The sequence below is a fragment of the Eschrichtius robustus genome, chromosome 20 (assembly GCF_028021215.1).
Source record: "Eschrichtius robustus isolate mEscRob2 chromosome 20, mEscRob2.pri, whole genome shotgun sequence".
Taxonomy (NCBI): Eukaryota; Metazoa; Chordata; class Mammalia; order Artiodactyla; family Eschrichtiidae; genus Eschrichtius; species Eschrichtius robustus.
In genome coordinates, this window is record NC_090843.1 from 30855979 (window position 1) to 30880609 (window position 24631).

Here is a 24631-nt window from a genome sequence, read left to right on the forward strand (position 1 = left end):
GTGGAAATATGTGGCCTGGGATCATGAGTGAGGTTTGATGATGGAACACTCTGGCCTGGCAAAATGACTGAGGCTTCATTCTGGAACCCTGTGGCCTGGGAACTTGACTGAGGTTTGATGGCAGAAACCTGTGGACTGGCAACATGACTGAGGTTTGATTGTGGAACCCTGTGGCGGGGGAACATGAGTGAGGTTTGATTCTGGAACCATGGGTCCTGGGAATATGACTGAGGTTTGATTCTGGATACCTGTGGCCTGGGAAAATGACTGAGGTTTCGTTGTGGAAATATGTGGCCTGGGATCATGAGTGAGGTTTGATGGTGGAACACTCTGGCCTGGCAAAATGACTGAGGCTTGATTCTGGAACCCTGTGGCCTGGGAACTTCACTGAGGTTTGGTGGCAGAAACCTGTGGACTGGCAACATGACTGAGGTTTGATTGTGGAACCCTGTGCCCTGGAAACATGACTGTGGCCTGGTACTGGAAACCCATGGTCTGGGAAGTTGACATTGGTTTGATTCTGGAACCCTGTGTCCTGGGAACATGTTTGAGGTTTGATTCTGGAAACCATTGGTCTGGGAATATGACTGATGTTAGATTGTGGAACCTGTGGCCTGGGAACATGACTGAGGTTTGATGGAGGAACCCTGTGGCCTGGGAACATGACTGAGGTTTCATGGAGGAACCCTGTGGCCTGGGAACTTGACTCTGATTTCATCGCAGAAACCTGTGGACTGGCAACAGGACTGAGGTTTGATGGTGGAACCCTGTGCACTGGGAACATGACTGAGGCCTGATACTGGAACCCCGTGGCCTGGGAACATGACATTGGTTTGATTCTAGAATCCTGTTTCCTGGGAACATGACTGAGGTTTGATGGTTGAACCCTGTGTCCTGGCAACTTGACAGAGGTTTGACTGTGGAACCCTCAGGCTTGGGAATATGACTGAGGATTGATGGTGAAACGCTGTGGTCTGGCAACAGGACTGAGGTTTGATGGTGGGACCCAGTGGCCTGGGAACATGACATCGTTTTTGATTCTGATACACTGTTGCCTGGGAACATGAAATCGTTTTGATTCTGGAAACCTGTGTCCTGGGAACATGACTGAGGTTTGAATGTGGAACCCTGTGGCGGGGGAACATGAGTGAGGTTTCATTGTGGAACCATGGGTCCTGGGAATATGACTGAGGTTTGATTCTGGATACCTGTGGCCTGGGAAAATGACTGAGGTTTCGTTGTGGAAATATGTGGCCTGGGATCCTGAGTGAGGTTTGATGGTGGAACACTCTGGCCTGGCAAAATGACTGAGTCTTGATTCTGGAACCCTGTGGCCTGGGAACTTGACTGAGGTTTGATGGCAGAAACCTGTGGACTGGCAACATGAATGAGGTTTGATTGTGGAACCCTGTGCCCTGGAAACATGACTGTGGCCTGATACTGGAAACCCATGGCCTGGGAACTTGACATTGGTTGATTCTGGAACCCTGTGTCCTGGGAACATGATTGAGGTTTGATTCTGGAAACCATTGGTCTGGGAACATGACTGATGTTAGACTGTGGATCCTGTGGCCTGGGAACATGACTGAGGTTTGATGGAGGAACACTGTGACCTGGGAACATGACTGAGGTTTGATGGTGGTACCCTGTGGCCTGGCAACATGACTGAGGCTTGATTCTGGAACCCTGTGGCCTGGGAACTTGACTCTGATTTGATCGCAGAAACCTGTGGCCTGGCAACATGACTGCGGTTTGATGGTGGAACCCTGTGCACTGGGAATATGACTGAGGCCTGATACTGGAACCCCGTGGCCTGGGAACATGACATTGGTTTGATTCTGGAACCCTGTTTCCTGGGAACATGACTGAGGTTTGATGGTTGAACCCTGTGGCCTGGCAACATGACAGAGGTTTGATTGTGGAACCCTCAGGCTTGGGAACATGACTGAGGCTTGATGGTGGAACCCTGTGGCCTGGCAAAAGGACTGAGGTTTGATGGTGGAATCCTGTGGCCTGGAAAGATGACTTAGGTTTGATTGTGGAACACTCTGGCCTGGGAACATGACTGAGGCTTGATGGTGGAACCGTGGCCTGGCAACAGTACTGAGGTTTGATTTTGGAAACCTGTGGCCTGGGACTGTGTCTGAGGTTTAATTCTGGAAGCCTGTGGCCTGGGAATATGAGTGAGACTTGATTCAGGTACCCTGTGTCCTGGGAACATGACTGGGGGTTTTTTTTTGAAACCTGTTTCCAGGGAACATGACTGAGGTTTTATTCTGGAACCCTGTGTCCTGGGAACATGACTGAGGTTTGATTCTGGAACCATGGGGCCTGGGAATATGACTGAGGTTTGATTCTGGAAACCATTGGCCTGGGAACATGACTGATGTTAGATTGTGGAATCGTGTGGCCTGCGAACATGACATCGGTTTGGATTCTGGTACCCTGTTGCCTGGGAACATGAAATTAGTTTGATTCTGGAAACCTGTGGTCTGCGAATATGACTGAGGTTTGATGGTGGTACCCTATGGCCTGGCAACATGACTGAGGTTTGATTCTGGTTTCCTGTGGCCTGGGAACATGACTGAGGCGTGATTCTGGAAACCTGTGACCTGGGAACATGAAATCTGTTTAGATTTTGGAATACTGTGCCCTGGCAACCTGACTGAGGCTTGGTTCTGGAACCCTTTGGCCTGGGAACATAAATGAGGATTGATTCTGGAACCCTGAGGCCTGGAATCATGACATCAGTGGATTCTGGAACCCTGTGGCCTGGGAACATGAGAACGGTTTGATTCTGGAACCCTGTGGCCTGGGAACATGTCTGAGGTTTGATGGTGGAATCCTGTGGCCTGGCAACATGACTGAGGTTTGTTTCTGGAATCCTTTTCCCTGGGAACATGACTGAGGTTTGATTCTGCACACCTTTGTCCTGGGAACATGACTGAGGTTTGACAGTGGAACCCTGTGGCCTGCGAACATGACTGAGGTTTGATTCTGGAACCATGTGTCCTGGGAATATGACAGAGGTTTGATTGTGGAAATCTGTGACCAGGGAAAATGACTGAGGTTTTCGTTGTGGAAATATGTGGCCTGGGATCATGAGTGAGGTTTGATGATGGAACACTCTGGCCTGGCAAAATGACTGAGGCTTCATTCTGGAACCCTGTGGCCTGGGAACTTGACTGAGGTTTGATGGCAGAAACCTGTGGACTGGCAACATGACTGAGGTTTGATTGTGGAACCCTGTGCCCTGGAAACATGACTGTGGCCTGGTACTGGAAACCCATGGTCTGGGAAGTTGACATTGGTTTGATTCTGGAACCCTGTGTCCTGGGAACATGTTTGAGGTTTGATTCTGGAAACCATTGGTCTGGGAATATGACTGATGTTAGATTGTGGAACCTGTGGCCTGGGAACATGACTGAGGTTTGATGGAGGAACCCTGTGGCCTGGGAACATGACTGAGGTTTCATGGAGGAACCCTGTGTCCTGGGAACTTGACTCTGATTTCATCGCAGAAACCTGTGGACTGGCAACAGGACTGAGGTTTGATGGTGGAACCCTGTGCACTGGGAATATAACTGAGGCCTGATACTGGAACCCCGTGGCCTGGGAACATGACATTGGTTTGATTCTGGAACCCTGTTTCCTGGGAACGTGACTGAGGTTTGATGGTTGAACCCTGTGGCCTGGCAACATGACAGAGGTTTGATTGTGGAACCCTCAGGCTTGGGAACATGACTGAGGCTTGATGGTGGAACCCTGTGGCCTGGCAAAAGGACTGAGGTTTGATGGTGGAATCCTGTGGCCTGGAAAGATGACTTAGGTTTGATTGTGGAACACTCTGGCCTGGGAACATGACTGAGGCTTGATGGTGGAACCGTGGCCTGGCAACAGTACTGAGGTTTGATTTTGGAAACCTGTGGCCTGGGACTGTGTCTGAGGTTTAATTCTGGAAGCCTGTGGCCTGGGAATATGAGTGAGACTTGATTCAGGTACCCTGTGTCCTGGGAACATGACTGGGGGTTTTATTTTGAAACCTGTTTCCAGGGAACATGACTGAGGTTTTATTCTGGAACCCTGTGTCCTGGGAACATGACTGAGGTTTGATTCTGGAACCATGGGTCCTGGGAATATGTCTGAGGTTTAATTCTGGAAGCCTGTAGCCTGGGAATATGAGTGAGACTTGATTCAGGAACCCTGTGTCCTGGGAACATGACTGACGTTTGATTCTGGAACCATGGGGCCTGGGAATATGACTGAGGTTTGATTCTGGCAACCATTGGCCTGGGAACATGACTGATGTTATATTGTGGAATTCTTTGGCCTGCGTACATGACATCGGTTTGGATTCTGGTACCCTGTTGCCTGGGAACATGAAATTAGTTTGATTCTGGAAACCTGTGGTCTGCGAATATGACTGAGGTTTGATGGTGGTACCCTACGGCCTGGCAACATGACTGAGGTTTGATTCTGGTTTCCTGTGGCCTGGGAACATGACTGAGGCGTGATTCTGGAAACCTGTGACCTGGGAACATGAAATCTGTTTAGATTGTGCAATACTGTGCCCTGGCAACCTGACTGAGGCTTGGTTCTGGAACCCTTTGGCCTGGGAACATAACTGAGGATTGATTCTGGAACCCTGGGGCCTGGAATCATGACATCAGTGGATTCTGGAACCCTGTGGCCTGGGAACATGAGAACGGTTTGATTCTGGAACCCTGTGGCCTGGGAACATGTCTGACGTTTGATGGTGGAATCCTGTGGCCTGGCAAAATGACTGCGGTTTGTTTCTGGAATTCTTTTCCCTGGGAACATGACTGAGGTTTGATTCTGCACACTTTTGTCCTGGGAACATGACTGAGGTTTGATAGTGGAACCCTGTGGCCTGCGAACATGACTGAGGTTTGATTCTGGAACCATGTGTCCTGGGAATATGACTGAGGTTTTAATTGTGGAAATCTGTGACCAGGGAAAATAACTGAGGTTTTCGTTGTGGAAATATGTGGCCTGGGATCATGAGTGAGGTTTGATGGTGGAACACTCTGGCCTGGCAAAATGACTGAGGCTTCATTCTGGAACCCTGTGGCCTGGGAACTTGACTGAGGTTTGATGGCAGAAACCTGTGGACTGGCAACATGACTGAGGTTTGATTGTGGAAACCTGTGCCCTGGAAACATGACTGTGGCCTGGTACTGGAAACCCATGGTCTGGGAATTTGACATTGGTTTGATTCTGGAACCCTGTGTCCTGGGAACATGTTTGAGGTTTGATTCTGGAAACCATTGGTCTGGGAATATGACTGATGTTAGATTGTGGAACCTGTGGCCTGGGAACATGACTGAGGTTTGATGGAGGAAACCTGTGGCCTGGGAAAATGACTGAGGTTTCATGGAGGAACCCTGTGGCCTGGGAACTTGACTCTGATTTCATCGCAGAAACCTGTGGACTGGCAACAGGACTGAGGTTTGATGGTGGAACCCTGTGCACTGGGAACATGACTGAGGCCTGATACTGGAACCCCGTGGCCTGGGAACATGACATTGGTTTGATTCTAGAACCCTGTTTCCTGGGAACATGACTGAGGTTTGATGGTTGAACCCTGTGTCCTGGCAACTTGACAGAGGTTTGACTGTGGAACCCTCAGGCTTGGGAACATGACTGAGGATTGATGGTAGAACGCTGTGGCCTGGCAACAGGACTGAGGTTTGATGGTGGGACCCAGTGGCCTGGGAACATGACATCGTTTTTGATTCTGATACCCTGTTGCCTGGGAACATGAAATCGTTTTGATTCTGGAAACCTGTGTCCTGGGAACATGACTGAGGTTTGAATGTGGAACCCTGTGGCGGGGGAACATGAGTGAGGTTTCATTCTGGAACCATGGGTCCTGGGAATATGACTGAGGTTTGATTCTGGATACCTGTGGCCTGGGAAAATGACTGAGGTTTCGTTGTGGAAATATGTGGCCTGGGATCATGAGTGAGGTTTGATGGTGCAGCACTCTGGCCTGGCAAAATGACTGAGGCTTGATTCTGGAACCCTGTGGCCTGGGAACTTGACTGAGGTTTGATGGCAGAAACCTGTGGACTGGCAATATGAATGAGGTTTGATTGTGGAACCCTGTGCCCTGGAAACATGACTGTGGCCTGGTACTGGAAACCCATGGCCTGGGAACTTGACATTGGTTGATTCTGGAACCCTGTGTCCTGGGAACATGATGGAGGTTTGATTCTGGAAACCATTGGTCTGGGAACATGACTGATGTTAGACTGTGGATCCTGTGGCCTGGGAACATGACTGAGGTTTGATGGAGGAACACTGTGACCTGGGAACATGACTGAGGTTTGATGGTGGTACCCTGTGGCCTGGCAACATGACTGAGGCTTGATTCTGGAACCCTGTGGCCTGGGAACTTGACTCTGATTTGATCGCAGAAACCTGTGGCCTGGCAACATGACTGCGGTTTGATGGTGGAACCCTGTGCACTGGGAATATGACTGAGGCCTGATACTGGAACCCCGTGGCCTGGGAACATGACATTGGTTTGATTCTGGAACCCTGTTTCCTGGGAACGTGACTGAGGTTTGATGGTTGAACCCTGTGGCCTGGCAACATGACAGAGTTTTGATTGTGGAACCCTCAGGCTTGGGAACATGACTGAGGCTTGATGGTGGAACCCTGTGGCCTGGCAAAAGGACTGAGGTTTGATGGTGGAATCCTGTGGCCTGGAAAGATGACTTAGGTTTGATTGTGGAACACTCTGGCCTGGGAACATGACTGAGGCTTGATGGTGGAACCGTGGCCTGGCAACTGTACTGAGGTTTGATTTTGGAAACCTGTGGCCTGGGACTGTGTCTGAGGTTTAATTCTGGAAGCCTGTGGCCTGGGAATATGAGTGAGACTTGATTCAGGTACCCTGTGTCCTGGGAACATGACTGGGGGTTTTTTTTTGAAACCTGTTTCCAGGGAACATGACTGAGGTTTTAATCTGGAACCCTGTGTCCTGGGAACATGACTGAGGTTTGATTCAGGAGCCATGGGGCCTGGGAATATGATGAGGTTTGATTCTGGAAACCATTGGCCTGGGAATATGACTGATGTTAGATTGTGGAATCCTGTGGCCTGCGAACATGACATCGGTTTGGATTCTGGTACCCTGTTGCCTGGGAACATGAAATTAGTTTGATTCTGGAAACCTGTGGTCTGCGAATATGACTGAGGTTTGATGGTGGTACCCTATGGCCTGGCAACATGACTGAGGTTTGATTCTGGTTTCCTGTGGCCTGGGAACATGACTGAGGCGTGATTCTGGAAACCTGTGACCTGGGAACATGAAATCTGTTTAGATTGTGCAATACTGTGCCCTGGCAACCTGACTGAGGCTTGGTTCTGGAACCCTTTGGCCTGGGAACATAACTGAGGATTGATTCTGGAACCCTGTGGCCTGGGAACATGACTGAGGTTTGGTTCTGGAACCCTGTTCCCTGGGAACATGACTGAGGTTTGATTCTGGACACCTGTGTCCTGTGAACATGACTGAGATTTGATTGTGGAACGCTGTGCCCTGGAAATATGACTGTGGCCTGGTACTGGAAACCCATGGCCTGGGAACTTGACATTGGTTTGATTCTGGAACCTTGTGTCCTGGGAACATCATTGAGGTTTGATTCTGGAAACCATTGGTCTGGGAACATGACTGATGTTAGATTGTGGAATCCTGTGGCCTGGGAACATGACATCGGTTTGGATTCTGGTACCCTGTTGCCTGGGAACATGAAATCGGTTTGATTCTGGAAACCTGTGTCCTGGGAACCTGACTGAGGTTTGAATGTGGAACCCTGTGGCGGGGGAACATGAGTGAGGTTTCATTCTGGAACCATGGGTCCTGGGAATATGACTGAGGTTTGATTCTGGATAACTGTGGCCTGGGAAAATGACTGAGGTTTCGTTGTGGAAATATGTGGCCTGGGATCATGAGTGAGGTTTGATGGTGGAACACTCTGGCCTGGCAAAATGACTGAGGCTTGATTCTGGAACCCTGTGGCCTGGGAACTTGACTGAGGTTTGGTGGCAGAAACCTGTGGAGTGGAAACATGACTGTGGTTTGATTGTGGAACCCTGTGCCCTGGAAACATGACTGTGGCCTGGTACTGGAAACCCATGGCCTGGGAACTTGACATTGGTTGATTCTGGAACCCTGTGTCCTGGGAACATGATGGAGGTTTGATTCTGGAAACCATTGGTCTGGGAACATGACTGATGTTAGACTGTGGATCCTGTGGCCTGGGAACATGACTGAGGTTTGATGGAGGAACACTGTGGCCTGGGAACATGACTGAGGTTTGATGGTGGTACCCTGTGGCCTGGCAACATGACTGAGGCTTGATTCTGGAACCCTGTGGCCTGGGAGCTTGACTCTGATTTGATCGCAGAAACCTGTGGCCTGGCAACATGACTGCGGTTTGATGGTGGAACCCTGTGCACTGGGAATATGACTGAGGCCTGATACTGGAACCCCGTGGCCTGGGAACATGACATTGGTTTGATTCTGGAACCCTGTTTCCTGGGAACGTTACTGAGGTTTGATGGTTGAACCCTGTGGCCTGGCAACATGACAGAGGTTTGATTGTGGAACCCTCAGGCTTGGGAACATGACTGAGGCTTGATGGTGGAACCCTGTGGCCTGTCAAAAGGACTGAGGTTTGATGGTGGAATCCTGTGGCCTGGAAAGATGACTTAGGTTTGATTGTGGAACACTCTGGCCTGGGAACATGACTGAGGCTTGATGGTGGAACCGTGGCCTGGCAACAGTACTGAGGTTTGATTTTGGAAACCTGTGGCCTGGGACTGTGTCTGAGGTTTAATTCTGGAAGCCTGTGGCCTGGGAATATGAGTGAGACTTGATTCAGGTACCCTGTGTCCTGGGAACATGACTGGGGGTTTTATTTTGAAACCTGTTTCCAGGGAACATGACTGAGGTTTTATTCTGGAACCCTGTGTCCTGGGAACATGACTGAGGTTTGATTCTGGAACCATGGGTCCTGGGAATATGTCTGAGGTTTAATTCTGGAAGCCTGTAGCCTGGGAATATGAGTGAGACTTGATTCAGGAACCCTGTGTCCTGGGAACATGACTGACGTTTGATTCTGGAACCATGGGGCCTGGGAATATGACTGAGGTTTGATTCTGGCAACCATTGGCCTGGGAACATGACTGATGTTATATTGTGGAATTCTTTGGCCTGCGTACATGACATCGGTTTGGATTCTGGTACCCTGTTGCCTGGGAACATGAAATTAGTTTGATTCTGGAAACCTGTGGTCTGCGAATATGACTGAGGTTTGATGGTGGTACCCTACGGCCTGGCAACATGACTGAGGTTTGATTCTGGTTTCCTGTGGCCTGGGAACATGACTGAGGCGTGATTCTGGAAACCTGTGACCTGGGAACATGAAATCTGTTTAGATTGTGCAATACTGTGCCCTGGCAACCTGACTGAGGCTTGGTTCTGGAACCCTTTGGCCTGGGAACATAACTGAGGATTGATTCTGGAACCCTGGGGCCTGGAATCATGACATCAGTGGATTCTGGAACCCTGTGGCCTGGGAACATGAGAACGGTTTGATTCTGGAACCCTGTGGCCTGGGAACATGTCTGACGTTTGATGGTGGAATCCTGTGGCCTGGCAAAATGACTGCGGTTTGTTTCTGGAATTCTTTTCCCTGGGAACATGACTGAGGTTTGATTCTGCACACTTTTGTCCTGGGAACATGACTGAGGTTTGATAGTGGAACCCTGTGGCCTGCGAACATGACTGAGGTTTGATTCTGGAACCATGTGTCCTGGGAATATGACTGAGGTTTTAATTGTGGAAATCTGTGACCAGGGAAAATAACTGAGGTTTTCGTTGTGGAAATATGTGGCCTGGGATCATGAGTGAGGTTTGATGGTGGAACACTCTGGCCTGGCAAAATGACTGAGGCTTCATTCTGGAACCCTGTGGCCTGGGAACTTGACTGAGGTTTGATGGCAGAAACCTGTGGACTGGCAACATGACTGAGGTTTGATTGTGGAAACCTGTGCCCTGGAAACATGACTGTGGCCTGGTACTGGAAACCCATGGTCTGGGAATTTGACATTGGTTTGATTCTGGAACCCTGTGTCCTGGGAACATGTTTGAGGTTTGATTCTGGAAACCATTGGTCTGGGAATATGACTGATGTTAGATTGTGGAACCTGTGGCCTGGGAACATGACTGAGGTTTGATGGAGGAAACCTGTGGCCTGGGAAAATGACTGAGGTTTCATGGAGGAACCCTGTGGCCTGGGAACTTGACTCTGATTTCATCGCAGAAACCTGTGGACTGGCAACAGGACTGAGGTTTGATGGTGGAACCCTGTGCACTGGGAACATGACTGAGGCCTGATACTGGAACCCCGTGGCCTGGGAACATGACATTGGTTTGATTCTAGAACCCTGTTTCCTGGGAACATGACTGAGGTTTGATGGTTGAACCCTGTGTCCTGGCAACTTGACAGAGGTTTGACTGTGGAACCCTCAGGCTTGGGAACATGACTGAGGATTGATGGTAGAACGCTGTGGCCTGGCAACAGGACTGAGGTTTGATGGTGGGACCCAGTGGCCTGGGAACATGACATCGTTTTTGATTCTGATACCCTGTTGCCTGGGAACATGAAATCGTTTTGATTCTGGAAACCTGTGTCCTGGGAACATGACTGAGGTTTGAATGTGGAACCCTGTGGCGGGGGAACATGAGTGAGGTTTCATTCTGGAACCATGGGTCCTGGGAATATGACTGAGGTTTGATTCTGGATACCTGTGGCCTGGGAAAATGACTGAGGTTTCGTTGTGGAAATATGTGGCCTGGGATCATGAGTGAGGTTTGATGGTGCAGCACTCTGGCCTGGCAAAATGACTGAGGCTTGATTCTGGAACCCTGTGGCCTGGGAACTTGACTGAGGTTTGATGGCAGAAACCTGTGGACTGGCAATATGAATGAGGTTTGATTGTGGAACCCTGTGCCCTGGAAACATGACTGTGGCCTGGTACTGGAAACCCATGGCCTGGGAACTTGACATTGGTTGATTCTGGAACCCTGTGTCCTGGGAACATGATGGAGGTTTGATTCTGGAAACCATTGGTCTGGGAACATGACTGATGTTAGACTGTGGATCCTGTGGCCTGGGAACATGACTGAGGTTTGATGGAGGAACACTGTGACCTGGGAACATGACTGAGGTTTGATGGTGGTACCCTGTGGCCTGGCAACATGACTGAGGCTTGATTCTGGAACCCTGTGGCCTGGGAACTTGACTCTGATTTGATCGCAGAAACCTGTGGCCTGGCAACATGACTGCGGTTTGATGGTGGAACCCTGTGCACTGGGAATATGACTGAGGCCTGATACTGGAACCCCGTGGCCTGGGAACATGACATTGGTTTGATTCTGGAACCCTGTTTCCTGGGAACGTGACTGAGGTTTGATGGTTGAACCCTGTGGCCTGGCAACATGACAGAGTTTTGATTGTGGAACCCTCAGGCTTGGGAACATGACTGAGGCTTGATGGTGGAACCCTGTGGCCTGGCAAAAGGACTGAGGTTTGATGGTGGAATCCTGTGGCCTGGAAAGATGACTTAGGTTTGATTGTGGAACACTCTGGCCTGGGAACATGACTGAGGCTTGATGGTGGAACCGTGGCCTGGCAACTGTACTGAGGTTTGATTTTGGAAACCTGTGGCCTGGGACTGTGTCTGAGGTTTAATTCTGGAAGCCTGTGGCCTGGGAATATGAGTGAGACTTGATTCAGGTACCCTGTGTCCTGGGAACATGACTGGGGGTTTTTTTTTGAAACCTGTTTCCAGGGAACATGACTGAGGTTTTAATCTGGAACCCTGTGTCCTGGGAACATGACTGAGGTTTGATTCAGGAGCCATGGGGCCTGGGAATATGATGAGGTTTGATTCTGGAAACCATTGGCCTGGGAATATGACTGATGTTAGATTGTGGAATCCTGTGGCCTGCGAACATGACATCGGTTTGGATTCTGGTACCCTGTTGCCTGGGAACATGAAATTAGTTTGATTCTGGAAACCTGTGGTCTGCGAATATGACTGAGGTTTGATGGTGGTACCCTATGGCCTGGCAACATGACTGAGGTTTGATTCTGGTTTCCTGTGGCCTGGGAACATGACTGAGGCGTGATTCTGGAAACCTGTGACCTGGGAACATGAAATCTGTTTAGATTGTGCAATACTGTGCCCTGGCAACCTGACTGAGGCTTGGTTCTGGAACCCTTTGGCCTGGGAACATAACTGAGGATTGATTCTGGAACCCTGTGGCCTGGGAACATGACTGAGGTTTGGTTCTGGAACCCTGTTCCCTGGGAACATGACTGAGGTTTGATTCTGGACACCTGTGTCCTGTGAACATGACTGAGATTTGATTGTGGAACGCTGTGCCCTGGAAATATGACTGTGGCCTGGTACTGGAAACCCATGGCCTGGGAACTTGACATTGGTTTGATTCTGGAACCTTGTGTCCTGGGAACATCATTGAGGTTTGATTCTGGAAACCATTGGTCTGGGAACATGACTGATGTTAGATTGTGGAATCCTGTGGCCTGGGAACATGACATCGGTTTGGATTCTGGTACCCTGTTGCCTGGGAACATGAAATCGGTTTGATTCTGGAAACCTGTGTCCTGGGAACCTGACTGAGGTTTGAATGTGGAACCCTGTGGCGGGGGAACATGAGTGAGGTTTCATTCTGGAACCATGGGTCCTGGGAATATGACTGAGGTTTGATTCTGGATAACTGTGGCCTGGGAAAATGACTGAGGTTTCGTTGTGGAAATATGTGGCCTGGGATCATGAGTGAGGTTTGATGGTGGAACACTCTGGCCTGGCAAAATGACTGAGGCTTGATTCTGGAACCCTGTGGCCTGGGAACTTGACTGAGGTTTGGTGGCAGAAACCTGTGGAGTGGAAACATGACTGTGGTTTGATTGTGGAACCCTGTGCCCTGGAAACATGACTGTGGCCTGGTACTGGAAACCCATGGCCTGGGAACTTGACATTGGTTGATTCTGGAACCCTGTGTCCTGGGAACATGATGGAGGTTTGATTCTGGAAACCATTGGTCTGGGAACATGACTGATGTTAGACTGTGGATCCTGTGGCCTGGGAACATGACTGAGGTTTGATGGAGGAACACTGTGGCCTGGGAACATGACTGAGGTTTGATGGTGGTACCCTGTGGCCTGGCAACATGACTGAGGCTTGATTCTGGAACCCTGTGGCCTGGGAGCTTGACTCTGATTTGATCGCAGAAACCTGTGGCCTGGCAACATGACTGCGGTTTGATGGTGGAACCCTGTGCACTGGGAATATGACTGAGGCCTGATACTGGAACCCCGTGGCCTGGGAACATGACATTGGTTTGATTCTGGAACCCTGTTTCCTGGGAACGTTACTGAGGTTTGATGGTTGAACCCTGTGGCCTGGCAACATGACAGAGGTTTGATTGTGGAACCCTCAGGCTTGGGAACATGACTGAGGCTTGATGGTGGAACCCTGTGGCCTGTCAAAAGGACTGAGGTTTGATGGTGGAATCCTGTGGCCTGGAAAGATGACTTAGGTTTGATTGTGGAACACTCTGGCCTGGGAACATGACTGAGGCTTGATGGTGGAACCGTGGCCTGGCAACAGTACTGAGGTTTGATTTTGGAAACCTGTGGCCTGGGACTGTGTCTGAGGTTTAATTCTGGAAGCCTGTGGCCTGGGAATATGAGTGAGACTTGATTCAGGTACCCTGTGTCCTGGGAACATGACGGGGTTTTTTTTTGAAACCTGTTTCCAGGGAACATGACTGAGGTTTTATTCTGGAACCCTGTGTCCTGGGAACATGACTGAGGTTTGATTCTGGAACCATGGGTCCTGGGAATATGATGAGGTTTGATTCTGGAAACATTGGCCTGGGAATATGACTGATGTTAGATTGTGGAATCCTGTGGCCTGCGAACATGACATCGGTTTGGATTCTGGTACCCTGTTGCCTGGGAACATGAAATTAGTTTGATTCTGGAAACCTGTGGTCTGCGAATAGGACTGAGGTTTGATGGTGGTACCCTATGGCCTGGCAACATGACTGAGGTTTGATTCTGGTTTCCTGTGGCCTGGGAACATGACTGAGGCGTGATTCTGGAAACCTGTGACCTGGGAACATGAAATCTGTTTAGATTGTGGAATACTGTGCCCTGGCAACCTGACTGAGGCTTTGTTCTGGAACCCTTTGGCCTGGGAACATAACTGAGGATTGAGTCTGGAACCCTGGGGCCTGGAATCATGACATCAGTGGATTCTGGAACCCTGTGGCCTGGGAACATGAGAACGGTTTGATTCTGGAACCCTGTGGCCTGGGAACATGTCTGAGGTTTGATGGTGGAATCCTGTGGCCTGGCAACATGACTGAGGTTTGTTTCTGGAATCCTTTTCCCTGGGAACATGACTGAGGTTTGATTCTGCACACCTTTGTCCTGGGAACATGACTGAGGGTTGATAGTGGAACCCTGTGGCCTGCGAACATGACTGAGGTTTGATTCTGGAACCATGTGTCCTGGGAATATGACTGAGGTTTGATTGTGGAAATCTGTGACCAGGGAAAATAACTGAGGTTTTCGTTGTGGAAATATGTGGCCTGGGATCATGAGTGAGGTTTGATGGTGGAACACTCTGGCCTGGCAAAATGACTGAGGCTTCCTTCTGGAACCCTGTGGCCTGGGAACTTGACTGAGGTTTGATGGCAGAAACCTGTGGACTGGCAACATGACTGAGGTTTGATTGTGGAACCCTGTGCCCTGGAAACATGACTGTGGCCTGGTACTGGAAACCCATGGTCTGGGAAGTTGACATTGGTTTGATTCTGGAACCCTGTGTCCTGGGAACATGTTTGAGGTTTGATTCTGGAAACCATTGGTCTGGGAATATGACTGATGTTAGATTGTGGAACCTGTGGCCTGGGAACATGACTGAGGTTTGATGGAGGAACCCTGTGGCCTGGGAACATGACTGAGGTTTCATGGAGGAACCCTGTGGCCTGGGAACTTGACTCTGATTTCATCGCAGAAACCTGTGGACTGGCAACAGGACTGAGGTTTGATGGTGGAACCCTGTGCACTGGGAACATGACTGAGGCCTGATACTGGAAGCCCGTGGCCTGGGAACATGACATTGGTTTGATGCTAGAACCCTGTTTCCTGGGAACATGACTGAGGTTTGATGGTTGAACCCTGTGTCCTGGCAACTTGACAGAGGTTTGACTGTGGAACCCTCAGGCTTGGGAACATGACTGAGGATTGATGGTAGAACGCTGTGGCCTGGCAACAGGACTGAGGTTTGATGGTGGGACCCAGTGGCCTGGGAACATGACATCGTTTTTGATACTGATACCCTGTTGCCTGGGAAAATGAAATCGTTTTGATTCTGGAAACCTGTGTCCTGGGAACATGACTGAGGTTTGAATGTGGAACCCTGTGGCGGGGGAACATGAGTGAGGTTTGATTCTGGAACCATGGGTCCTGGGAATATGACTGAGGTTTGATTCTGGATACCTGTGGCCTGGGAAAATGACTGAGGTTTCGTTGTGGAAATATGTGGCCTGGGATCATGAGTGAGGTTTGATGGTGGAACACTCTGGCCTGGGAACATGACAGTGGATGATTCTGAAACCCTGTGGACTGGGAACATGACTGAGGTTTGGTTCTGGAACCCTGTTCCCTGGGAACATGACTGAGGTTTGATTCTGGACACCTGTGTCCTGTGAACATGACTGAGATTTGATTGTGGAACCCTGTGCCCTGGAAATATGACTGTGGCCTGGTACTGGAAACCCATGGCCTGGGAACTTGACATTGGTTTGATTCTGGAAACTTGTGTCCTGGGAACATCATTGAGGTTTGATTCTGGAAACCATTGGTCTGGGAACATGACTGATGTTAGATTGTGGAATCCTGTGGCCTAGGAACATGACATCGGTTTGGATTCTGGTACCCTGTTGCCTGGGAACATGAAATCGGTTTGATTCTGGAAACCTGTGTCCTGGGAACATGACTGAGGTTTGAATGTGGAACCCTGTGGCGGGGGAACATGAGTGAGGTTTGATTCTGGAACCATGGGTCCTGGGAATATGACTGAGGTTTGATTCTGGATACCTGTGGCCTGGGAAAATGACTGAGGTTTCAGTGTGGAAATATGTGGCCTGGGATCATGAGTGAGGTTTGATGGTGGAACACTCTGGCCTGGCAAAATGACTGAGGCTTGATTCTGGAACCCTGTGGCCTGGGAACTTGACTGAGGTTTGGTGGCAGAAACCTGTGGAGTGGAAACATGACTGTGGTTTGATTGTGGAACCCTGTGCCCTGGCAACATGACTGAGGTTTGATTCTGGTTTCCTGTGGCCTGGGAACATGACTGAGGCGTGATTCTGGAAACCTGTGACCTGGGAACATGAAATCTGTTTAGATTGTGGAATACTGTGCCCTGGCAACCTGACTGAGGCTTGGTTCTAGAACCCTTTGGCCGGGGAACATAACTGAGGATTGATTCTGGAACCCTGGGGCCTGGAATCATGACATCAGTGGATTCTGGAACCCTGTGGCCTGGGAACATGAGAACGGTTTGATTCTGGAACCCTGTGGCCTGGGAACATGTCTGAGGTTTGATGGTGGAATCCTGTGGCCTGGCAACATGACTGAGGTTTGTTTCTGGAATCCTTTTCCCTGGGAACATGACTGAGGTTTGATTCTGCACACCTTTGTCCTGGGAACATGACTGAGGTTTGATAGTGGAACCCTGTGGCCTGCGAATATGACTGAGGTTTGATTCTGGAACCATGTGTCCTGGGAATATGACTGAGTTTTGATTGTGGAAATCTGTGACCAGGGAAAATAACTGAGGTTTTCGTTGTGGAAATATGTGGCCTGGGATCATGAGTGTGGTTTGATGGTGGAACACTCTGGCCTGGCAAAATGACTGAGGCTTGATTCTGGATACCTGTGGCCTGGGAACTTGACTGAGGTTTGATGGCAGAAACCTGTGGACTGGCAACATGACGGAGGTTTGATTGTGGAACCCTGTGCCCTGGAAACATGACTGTGGCCTGGTACTGGAAACCCATGGTCTGGGAACTTGACATTGGTTGATTCTGGAACCCTGTGTCCTGGGAACATGATTGAGGTTTGATGGAGGAACCCTGTGGCCTGGGAACATGACTGAGGTTTGATGGAGGAAACCTGTGGCCTGGGAACATGACTGAGGTTTGATGGTGGTACCCTGTGGCCTGGCAACATGACTGAGGCTTGATTCTGGAACCCTGTTGCCTGGAATTGACTCTGATTTGATCGCAGAAACCTGTGGACTGGCAACATGACTGCGGTTTCATGGTGGAACCCTGTGCACTGGGAACATGACTGAGGCCTGATACCGGAACCCCGTGGCCTGGGAACATGACATTGGTTTGATTCTGGAACCCTGTTTCCTGGGAAGGTGACTGAGGTTTGATGGTTCAACCCTGTGGCCTGGCAACATGACAGAGGTTTGATTGTGGAACCCTCAGGCTTGGGAACATGACTGAGGCTTGATGGTGGAACCCTGTGGCCTGGCAACAGGACTGAGGTTTGATGGTGGAATCCTGTGGCCTGGAAAGATGACTTAGGTTTGATTGTGGAAAACTCTGGCCTGGGAACATGACTGAGGCTTGATGGTGGAACCGTGGCCTGGCAACAGTACTGAGGTTTGATTGTGGAAACCTCTGGACTGGGAATATGTCTGAGGTTTAATTCTGGAAGCCTGTAGCCTGGGAATATGAGTGAGACTTGATTCAGGAACCCTGTGTCCTGGGAACATGACTGACGTTTGATTCTGGAACCATGGGGCCTGGGAATATGACTGAGGTTTGATTCTGGCAACCATTGGCCTGGGAACATGACTGATGTTAGATTGTGGAATTCTTTGGCCTGCGTACATGACATCGGTTTGGATTCTGGTACCCTGTTGCCTGGGAATATGAAATTAGTTTGATTCTGGAAACCTGTGGTCTGCGAATATGACTGAGGTTTGATGGTGGTACCCTATGGCCTGGCAACATGACTGAGGTTTGATTCTGGTTTCCTGTGGCCTGGGAACATGACTGAGGCGTGATTCTGGAAACCTGTGACCTGGGAACATAAAATCTGTTTAGATTGTGGAATACTGTGCCCTGGCAACCTGACTGAGGCTTGGTTCTGGAACCCTTTGGCCTGGGAACATAACTGAGGATTGATTCTGGAACCCTGGGGCCTGGAAACATGACTGAGGTTTGATTGTGGAACCCTCTGGCCTGGGAACATGACAGTGGATGATTCTGAAACCCTGTGGACTGGGAACATGACTGAGGTTTGGTTCTGGAACCCTGTTCCCTGGGAACATGACTGAGGTTTGATTCTGGACACCTGTGTCCTGTGAACATGACTGAGATTTGATTGTGGAACGCTGTGCCCTGGAAATATGACTGTGGCCTGGTACTGGAAACCCATGGCCTTGGAACTTGACATTGGTTTGATTCTGGAACCTTGTGTCCTGGGAACATCATTGAGGTTTGATTCTGGAAACCATTGGTCTGGGAACATGACTGATGTTAGATTGTGGAATCCTGTGGCCTGGGAACATGACATCGGTTTGGATTCTGGTACCCTGTTGCCTGGGAACATGAAATCGGTTTGATTCTGGAAACCTGTGTCCTGGGAACATGACTGAGGTTTGAATGTGGAACCCTGTGGCGGGGGAACATGAGTGAGGTTTGATTCTGGAACCATGGGTCCTGGGAATATGACTGAGGTTTGATTCTGGACACCTGTGGCCTGGGAAAATGACTGAGGTTTCAGTGTGGAAATATGTGGCCTGGGATCATGAGTGAGGTTTGATGGTGGAACACTCTGGCCTGGCAAAATGACTGAGGCTTGATTCTGGAACCCTGTGGCCTGGGAACTTGACTGAGGTTTGGTGGCAGAAACCTGTGGAGTGGAAACATGACTGTGGTTTGATTGTGGAACCCTGTACCCTGGAAACATGACTGTGGCCTGGTACTGGAAACCCATGGCCTGGGAACTTGACATTGGTTGATTCTGGAACCCTGTGTCTTGGGAACATGATGGAGGTTTGATTCTGGAAACCATTGGTCTGGGAACATGACTGATGTTAGACTGTGGATCCTGTGGCCTGGGAACATGACTGAGGTTTGATGGAGGAACACTGTGACCTGGGAACATGACTGAGGTTTGATGGTGGTACCCTGTGGCCTGGCAACATGACTGAGGCTTGATTCTGGAACCCTGTGGCCTGGGAACTTGACTCTGATTTGATCGCAGAAACCTGTGGACTGGCAACATGACTGCGGTTTGATGGTGGAACCCTGTGCACTGGGAATATGACTGAGGCCTGATACTGGAACCCCGTGGCCTGGGAACATGACATTGGTTTGATTCTGGAACCCTGTTTCCTGGGAACGTGACTGAGGTTTGATGGTTGAACCCTGTGGCCTGGCAACATGACAGAGGTTTGATTGTGGAACCCTCAGGCTTGGGAACATGACTGAGGCTTGATGGTGGAACCCTGTGGCCTGGCAAAAGGACTGAGGTTTGATGGTGGAATCCTGTGGCCTGGAAAGATGACTTAGGTTTGATTGTGGAACACTCTGGCCTGGGAACATGACTGAGGCTTGATGGTGGAACCGTGGCCTGGCAACAGTACTGAGGTTTGATTTTGGAAACCTGTGGCCTGGGACTGTGTCTGAGGTTTAATTCTGGAAGCCTGTGGCCTGGGAATATGAGTGAGACTTGATTCAGGTACCCTGAGTCCTGGGAACATGACTGGGGGTTTTTTTTTGAAACCTGTTTCCAGGGAACATGACTGAGGTTTTATTCTGGAACCCTGTATCCTGGGAACATGACTGAGGTTTGATTCTGGAACCATGGGGCCTGGGAATATGATGAGGTTTGATTCTGGAAACCATTGGCCTGGGAATATGACTGATGTTAGATTGTGGAATCCTGTGGCCTGCGAACATGACATCGGTTTGGATTCTGGTACCCTGTTGCCTGGGAACATGAAATTAGTTTGATTCTGGAAACCTGTGGTCTGCGAATATGACTGAGGTTTGATGGTGGTACCCTATGGCCTGGCAACATGACTGAGGTTTGATTCTGGTTTCCTGTGGCCTGGGAACATGACTGAGGCGTGATTCTGGAAACCTGTGACCTGGGAACATGAAATCTGTTTAGATTGTGGAATACTGTGCCCTGGCAAACTGACTGAGGCTTGGTTCTGGAACCCTTTGGCCTGGGAACATAACTGAGGATTGATTCTGGAACCCTGGGGCCTGGAATCATGACATCAGTGGATTCTGGAACCCTGTGGCCTGGGAACATGAGAACGGTTTGATTCTGGAACCCTGTGGCCTGGGAACATGTCTGAGGTTTGATGGTGGAATCCTGTGGCCTGGCAACATGACTGAGGTATGTTTCTGGAATCCTTTTCCCTGGGAACATGACTGAGGTTTGATTCTGCACACCTTTGTCCTGGGAACATGACTGAGGTTTGATAGTGGAACCCTGTGGCCTGCGAACATGACTGAGGTTTGATTCTGGAACCATGTGTCCTGGGAATATGACTGAGGTTTGATTGTGGAAATCTGTGACCAGGGAAAATAACTGAGGTTATCGTTGTGGAAATATGTGGCCTGGGATCATGAGTGAGGTTTGATGGTGGAACACTCTGGCCTGGCAAAATGACTGAGGCTTCATTCTGGAACCCTGTGGCCTGGGAACTTGACTGAGGTTTGATGGCAGAAACCTGTGGACTGGCAACATAACTGAGGTTTGATTGTGGAACGCTGTGCCCTGGAAACATGACTGTGGCCTGGTACTGGAAACCCATGGTCTGGGAAGTTGACATTGGTTTGATTCTGGAACCCTGTGTCCTGGGAACATGTTTGAGGTTTGATTCTGGAAACCATTGGTCTGGGAATATGACTGATGTTAGATTGTGGAACCTGTGGCCTGGGAACATGACTGAGGTTTGATGGAGGAACCCTGTGGCCTGGGAACATGACTGAGGTTTCATGGAGGAACCCTGTGGCCTGGGAACTTGACTCTGATTTCATCGCAGAAACCTGTGGACTGGCAACAGGACTGAGGTTTGATGGTGGAACCCTGTGCACTGGGAACATGACTGAGGCCTGATACTGGAACCCCGTGGCCTGGGAACATGACATTGGTTTGATTCTAGAACCCTGTTTCCTGGGAACATGACTGAGGTTTGATGGTTGAACCCTGTGGCCTGGCAACTTGACAGAGGTTTGACTGTGGAACCCTCAGGCTTGGGAACATGACTGAGGATTGATGGTGGGACCCAGTGGCCTGGGAACATGACATCGTTTTTGATTCTGATACCCTGTTGCCTGGGAACATGAAATCGTTTTGATTCTGGAAACCTGTGTCCTGGGAACATGACTGAGGTTTGAATGTGGAACCCTGTGGCGGGGGAACATGAGTGAGGTTTCATTCTGGAACCATGGGTCCTGGGAATATGACTGAGGTTTGATTCTGGATACCTGTGGCCTGGGAAAATGACTGAGGTTTCGTTGTGGAAATATGTGGCCTGGGATCATGAGTGAGGTTTGATGGTGGAACATTCTGGCCTGGCAAAATGACTGAGGCTTCATTCTGGAACCCTGTGGCCTGGGAACTTGACTGAGGTTTGATGGCAGAAACCTGTGGACTGGCAACATGACGGAGGTTTGATTGTGGAACCCTGTGCCCTGGAAACATGACTGTGGCCTGGTACTGGAAACCCATGGTCTGGGAACTTCACATTGGTTGATTCTGGAAACCTGTGTCCTGGGAACATGACTGAGGTTTGATGGAGGAAACCTGTGGCCTGGGAACATGACTGAGGTTTGATGGTGGTACCCTTTGGCCTGGCAACATGACTGAGGCTTGATTCTGGAACCCTGTTGCCTGGAATTGACTCTGATTTGATCGCAGAAACCTGTGGACTGGCAACATGACTGCGGTTTCTTGGTGGAACCCTGTGCACTGGGAAAATGACTGAGGCCTGATACTGGAACCCCGTGGCCAGGGAACATGACATTGGTTTGATTCTGGAACCCTGTTTCCTGGGAACGTGACTGAGGTTTGATGGTTGAACCCTGTGGCCTGGCAACATGACAGAGGTTTGATTGTTGAACCCTCAGGCTTGGGAACATGACTGAGGCTTGATGGTGGAACCCTGTGGCCTGCCAACAGGACTGAGGTTTGATGGTGGAATCCTGTGGCCTGGAAAGATGACTTAGGTTTGATTGTGGAAAACTCTGGCCTGGGAACATGACTGAGGCTTGATGGTGGAACCGTGGCCTGGGAACAGTACTGAGGTTTGAGTGTGGAAACCTCTGGCCTGGGAATATGTCTGAGGTTTAATTCTGGAAGCCTGTAGCCTGGGAATATGAGTGAGACTTGATTCAGGAACCCTGTGTCCTGGGAATATGACTGACGTTTGATTCTGGAACCATGGTGCCTGGGAATATGACTGAGGTTTGATTCTGGCAACCATTGGCCTGGGAACATGACTGATGTTATATTGTGGAATTCTTTGGCCTGCGTACATGACATCGGTTTGGATTCTGGTACCCTGTTGCCTGGGAACATGAAATTAGTTTGATTCTGGAAACCTGTGGTCTGCGAATATGACTGAGGTTTGATGGTGGTACCCTATGGCCTGGCAACATGACTGAGGATTGATTCTGGATTCCTGTGGCCTGGGAACATGACTGAGGCGTGATTCTGGAAACCTGTGACCTGGGAACATGAAATCTGTTTAGATTGTGGAATACTGTGCCCTGGCAACCTGACTGAGGCTTGGTTCTGGAACCCTTTGGCCTGGGAACATAACTGAGGATTGATTCTGGAACCCTGGGGCCTGGAAACATGACTGAGGTTTGATTGTGGAACCCTCTGGCCTGGGAACATGACTGTGGATGATTCTGAAAACCTGTTGCCTGGGAACATGACTGAGGTTTGGTTCTGGAACCCTGTTCCCTGGGAACATGACTGAGGTTTGATTCTGGACACCTGTGTCCTGTGAACATGACTGAGATTTGATTGTGGATCCCTGTGCCCTGGAAATATGACTGTGGCCTGTTACTGGAAACCCATGGCCTGGGAACTTGACATTGGTTTGATTCTGGAACCTTGTGTCCTGGGAACATCATTGAGGTTTGATTCTGGAAACCATTGGTCTGGGAACATGACTGATGTTAGATTGTGGAATCCTGTGGCCTGGGAACATGATATCGGTTTGGATTCTGGTACCCTGTTGCCTGGGAACATGAAATCGGTTTGATTCTGGAAACCTGTATCCTGGGAACATGACTGAAGTTTGAATGTGGAACCCTGTGGCGGGGGAACATGAATGAGGTTTGATTCTGGAACCATGGGTCCTGGGAATATGACTGAGGTTTGATTCTGGATACCTGTGGCCTGGGAAAATGACTGAGGTTTCAGTGTGGAAATATGTGGCCTGGATCATGAGTGAGGTTTGATGGTGGAACACTCTGGCCTGGCAAAATGACTGAGGCTTGATTCTGCAACCCTGTGGCCTGGGAACTTGACTGAGGTTTGGTGGCAGAAACCTGTGGAGTGGAAACATGACTGTGGTTTGATTGTGGAACCCTGTGCCCTGGAAACATGACTGAGTCCTGGTACAGGAAACCCATGGCCTGAGAACTTGACACTGGTTTGATTCTGGAACCCTGTGTCCTGGGAATATGATTGAGGTTTGATTTTGGAAACCATTGGTCTGGGAACATGACTGATGTTAGATTGTGGAATCCTGTGGCCTGGGAACATGACTGAGTTTTGATGGAGGAACCCTGTGGCCTGGGAATATGACTGAAGTTTGATGGTGGTACCCTGTGGCCTGGCAACATGACTGAGGTTTGATGGTGGAACCCTGTGCACTGGGAACATGACTGAGGCCTGATACTGGAACCCCATGGCCTGGGAACATGACATTGGTTTGACTCTGGAAACCTGTTTCCTGGGAACATGACTGAGGTTTGATAGTTGAACCCTGTGTCCTGGCAACATGACAGAGGTTTGACTGTGGAACCCTCAGGCTTGGGAACATGACTGAGGCTTGATGGTGGAACCCTGTGGCCTGGCAAAAGGACTGAAGTTTGATGGTGGAATCCTGTGGCCTGGAAAGATGACTTAGGTTTGATTGTGGAACACTCTGGCCTGGGAACATGACTGAGGCTTGATGGTGGAACCGTGGCCTGGCAACAGTACTGAGGGTGATTTTGGAAACCTCTGGCCTGGGACTGTGTCTGAGGTTTAATTCTGGAAGCCTGTGGCCTGGGAATATGAGTGAGACTTGATTCAGGTACCCTGTGTCCTGGGAACATGACTGGGGGTTTTTTTTTGAAACCTGTTTCCAGGGAACATGACTGAGGTTTTATTCTGGAACCCTGTGTCCTGGGAACATGACTGAGGTTTGATTCTCGAACCATGGGGCC